The sequence below is a fragment of the Heloderma suspectum genome, chromosome 1, assembly GCF_057233095.1.
Source record: "Heloderma suspectum isolate Gila_16-S chromosome 1, 16-S_ref, whole genome shotgun sequence".
NCBI lineage: Eukaryota > Metazoa > Chordata > Lepidosauria > Squamata > Helodermatidae > Heloderma > Heloderma suspectum.
Window position 1 is genome coordinate 139,047,623 of NC_139458.1, and position 4,799 is coordinate 139,052,421.

The window sequence follows — 4,799 nt, forward strand, 5'->3', positions numbered from 1 at the left end:
ACCACAACTTCTTTCTAGTAAAGGCTTGTCAAATTCGCCTAATTGTTGGAGGTGTAATGCAGTCAATGCTTCTTTTATTCATATGCTTTGGAAATGCCCAATGGCTGCCTCCATTTGGGAGGAAGCTATTGTATGGACAAATTTTGTATTGGAAAGTGCTTTAATATTTACTGATGTAAATGTTCTCTTCAATTACTTACCTGCTTCTTGGAACGTAACGTGTGGTCAGGGTAAATGGATTTCTCATGCCCTTTTGGTTGCTAAAAGACTGGTACTACGATACTGGAAAGATAAAAGCTCACCGCCTATAACGCAATGGACTGAAGACTTAACAACACTAGCAACATGTGAAAGAGTGGTATATAGGCGTAACTTGCAAATGGACTTATAAGCGAATATTTGGTCTGCTTTTACTAAAGTTTATGTCTAACCCTCCCCCCCCTGCATTTTTCTCAAATATTGCAGTGTTAGAAACTAGGGCTGTGCACCACTTCAGCCTGAGGCCCAAACCCCAAGTTGAAGTGGTCCACTTTGGGCCACTTTGGGCCCCTTCTGAGGCGAAGCGGAGGAGGCACGAAGCAGCCCAGAGTGGGTCGGGGGCTCTTAGAGGAGTGATTTCAGAAGATGGCGCTGGGGGATTCCTGTTCAATACCATGGCGATTGGCCTGTGTTTTCCCTCAGGGTTCCATTTTGCCCCCATGCTATTTCACATACTGTATACATGAAAGTACTGGGAGAGGTTTCCCAGAGTTTGGGGGTATGTTGCCACCAGTGCGCCGATGACACCCAACTCTACCTCTCCTTTCAATCTCGATCCAAGGAAGCTGTTCTAGTTCTAAATCAGAGTCTGATGTCAGTAATGGACTGGATGAAGGTGAACCAATTGAAGCTTAATCCAGACAATCCCGAGGTGCTCCTGGTGGGTTGAAAGGCAGATCAGGAAATAGGATCTCAACCTGTGCTGAATGGGGTTTCAACCCCCTGCAGACTCAGGCACACAGTTTGGGTGTACTTCTCAACTCGGCCCTTAACCTTGATGTTCAGATCTTGGCAGTGGCCAGGAGTGCATTTGTACAGCTGAGACTAATGCATCAACTGTGCCCATTCCTAGAGATGTCTGATCTGCTTGTAGGCACAGGTGCCCTAGTTCCATGACCATCCCATATGGACTACTGTCACATGCTCTTTGTGGAGCTGCCTACGAAAGCTATTCATAAAGTCTGGCTGGTCCAGAATGCTGTGACTGTACAGGGCTGGTGACAGGGAGGGCTGGTGACAGGGAGCAGATGACTCCCTTGTTACAACAGTGACACCGGCTATGGGTCTGTTTCCAGGCTCAACTCAGTGTGTGTCAGGGTGGACACTGAGCCCATAGAATCCCAGAGTAGTTCTGATTCTGAGGAAGAGCAGTCGCTCCTGGGAGAGGAGCGCACTCCTCTTTCCCAGGGCCAACAGCTGACGGAGATTCCTTCCACCAGCATTCCTAGTTTAGATAGCAGTCCAGGGAGTGACAGAGCGCGGGAAGCAGACTTGATGGACGTACGACGCCGACGCAGAGAGCGGCACCAAATGAAGGGTGCAGAAAGGAGGCGCAGTGCCCAGTTGGCGCGCAAACAACGGCTGCGCCCAGAGGATCCAAGGGAAAAGGGGAGGGACTCTCCCTAGTCCTTAAGTTCAGGGGTCTGCCAGTAATTCCCTTTCAAACGGAGACCAACTGTTCCAACTTAGGGCATAGGTACTCTGCTGCTCCCCCTTCATGGATCACTGCCTTGTTGTGGCGAAGGGGCTTGCGTAACTCAGTGAAGCCATAAGCTATGCCGTGCAGGGCCACCCAAGACGGACAGGTCATGGCAGAGAGTTCTGACAAAATGTGGTCCACTGGAGAAGGAAATGGCAACCCACTCCAGTATTCTTGCCAAGAAAACCCCATGGAACGTATCACAAGGCTAAAAGATATGACGCCGGAAGATGAGCCCCTCAGGTCGGAAGGTGTCCAATATGCTACTGGGGAAGAGCAGAGGGTATTTCCAAGTAGCGCCAGAAAGAGTGAAGCGGCTGGGCCAAAGCCGAAAGGACACTCAGCTGTGGATGTGTCTGGTGGTGAAAAGAAAATCCGATGCTGTAAAGAACAATATTGTTTAGGAACCTGCAATGTCAGATCAATGAATCAAGGTAAGCTGGAGGTGGTCAAACATGAGATGGCAAGATTGCACATCGACATCTTGGGAATCAGCGAACTAAAATGGACAGGCATGGGCAAATTTAATTCAGGTGACCATCATATCTACTATTGTGGGCAAGAATCCCTTAGAAGAAATGGAGTAGCACTCATAGTCAACAAAAGGGTGGGAAAAGCAGTACTGGGGTACAATCTTAAAAATGATAGAATGATCTCAGTACGAATCCAAGGCAAACCATTCAACATCACAGTAATTCAAGTCTATGCCCCAACCACTGAGGCCGAAGAAGCTGAGGTTGATCGGTTCTATGAAGACCTACAACACCTTCTAGAACTAACACACAAAAAAGATGTCCTCTTCATCATAGGGGATTGGAATGCTAAAGTAGGAAGTCAAGAAATCACCGGGATAACAGGCAGACATGGCCTTAGTGTACAAAATGAAGCAGGACAAAAGCTAATAGAGTTTTGCCAAGAGAACATGCTGATAATAGCAAACACTCTTTTCCAACAGCACAAGAGGCGACTCTACACATGGATGTCACCAGATGGTCAATATCGAAATCAGATTGATTATGTCCTTTGCAGCCAAAGATGGAGAAGCTCCATACAGTCAGTCAAAACAAGACCTGGAGCTGACTGTGGCTCAGATCATGAGCTGCTTCTTGCAAAATTTCGGCTTAAATTGAAGAACATTGGGAAAACCACTAAACCGTTCAGGTATGACCTAAATCATATCCCTGATGAATATACAGTGGAGGTGAGGAATAGATTTCAGGGATTAGACCTGATAGACAGAGTGCCTGAGGAACTATGGACGGAGGTCCGTAACATTGTTCAGGAGGCAGCAACGAAATCCATCCCAAAGAAAAAGAAATGCAAGAAAGCAAAGTGGCTGTCTGATGAGGCTTTACAAGTAGCTCACGAAAGAAGGGAAGCGAAAAGCAAGGGAGAAAGGGGAAGATATATCCAACTGAATGCAGAGTTCCAGAGAATAGCAAGGAGAGACAAGAAGGCCTTCTTAAATGAACAATGCAAAGAAATGGAGGAAAACAACAGAATGGGAAAGACTAGAGATCTCTTCAAGAAAATTGGAGATCTCAAGGGAACGTTTTGTGCAAAGACGGGCATGATAAAGGACAAAGAAGGCAGGGACCTAACAGAAGCAGATGAGATTAAGAAGAGGTGGCAAGAATACACAGAAGAACTATACAGGAAAGATCTGAATGTCCCTGATAGCCATGATAGTGCGGTCACTGAACTTCAGCCGGACATCCTAGAGAGTGAAGTCAAGTGGGCCTTAGGAAGCATTAGTAACAACAAAGCTAGCGGAGATGACAGTATTCCAGCCGAGCTATTTAAAATCCTAAAAGATGATGCTGTTAAAGTGCTGCATTCAATATGCCAACAAATCTGGAACACTCAACAGTGGCCACAAGATTGGAAAAGGTCAGTTTACATTCCAATTCCAAAGAAGGGCAATGCCAAAGAGTGTTCAAACTACCGCACCATTGCGCTCATTTCACATGCCAGCAAGGTGATGCTCAAAATCCTACAAGCTAGGCTTCAGCAGTATGCTAACCGAGAACTACCAGAAGTACAAGCTGGGTTTCGAAGAGGCAGAGGAACTAGAGATCAAATCGCCAACATTCGCTGCATCATGGAGAAAGCAAGAGAATTCCAGAAAAACGTCTATTTCTGCTTCATTGACTACGCTAAAGCCTTTGATTGTGTGGATCACAACAAACTGTGGCAAATTCTTAAAGTGATGGGAGTACCAGACCACCTTACCTGTCTCCTGAGAAACCTGTACGAGGGTCAAGAAGCAACAGTAAGAACCACACATGGAACAACCGAGTGGTTCAAAATTGGGAAAGGAGTACGACAAGGCTGCATATTGTCACCCTGCTTATTTAACTTATATGCAGAGTACATCATGAGAAATGCCGGGTTGGATGAATCAGAGGTCGGAATTAAGATTGCTGGGAGAATTATCAACAACCTCCGATATGCAGACGATACCACCCTAATGGCAGAAAGCGAAGAGGATCTCAAGAGCCTCTTGTTGAGGGTGAAAGAGGAGAGTGCAAAAGCTGGTTTGAAACTCAACATTAAAAAAACTAAGATCATGGCATCTGGCCCCATGACTTCCTGGCATATAGAAGGGGAAGAAATGGAAGCAGTGACAGATTTTACTTTCTTGGGCTCCAAGATCACCGCAGATGGTGACTGTAGCCCTGAAATTAAAAGACGCTTGCTCCTGGGGAGGAAAGCTATGGCAAACCTAGACAGCATAGTCAGAAGCAGAGACATCACCTTGCCGACAAAGGTCCGTCTAATCAAAGCTATGGTTTTCCCAGTAGTAATGTATGGCTGTGAGAGCTGGACTATAAGGAAGGCTGAGCGCCGAAGAATTGATGCTTTCGAACTGTGGTGCTGGAGAAGACTCTTACGAGTCCCCTGGACTGCAAGGAGGTCAAATCAGTCCATCCTAAAGGAAATCAACCCTGAGTGCTCATTGGAAGGACAGATAATGAAGCTGAAGCTCCAATATTTTGGCCACCTAATGCGAAGAGAAAACTCCCTGGAAAAGACCCTGATGCTGGGAAAGACTGAAGGC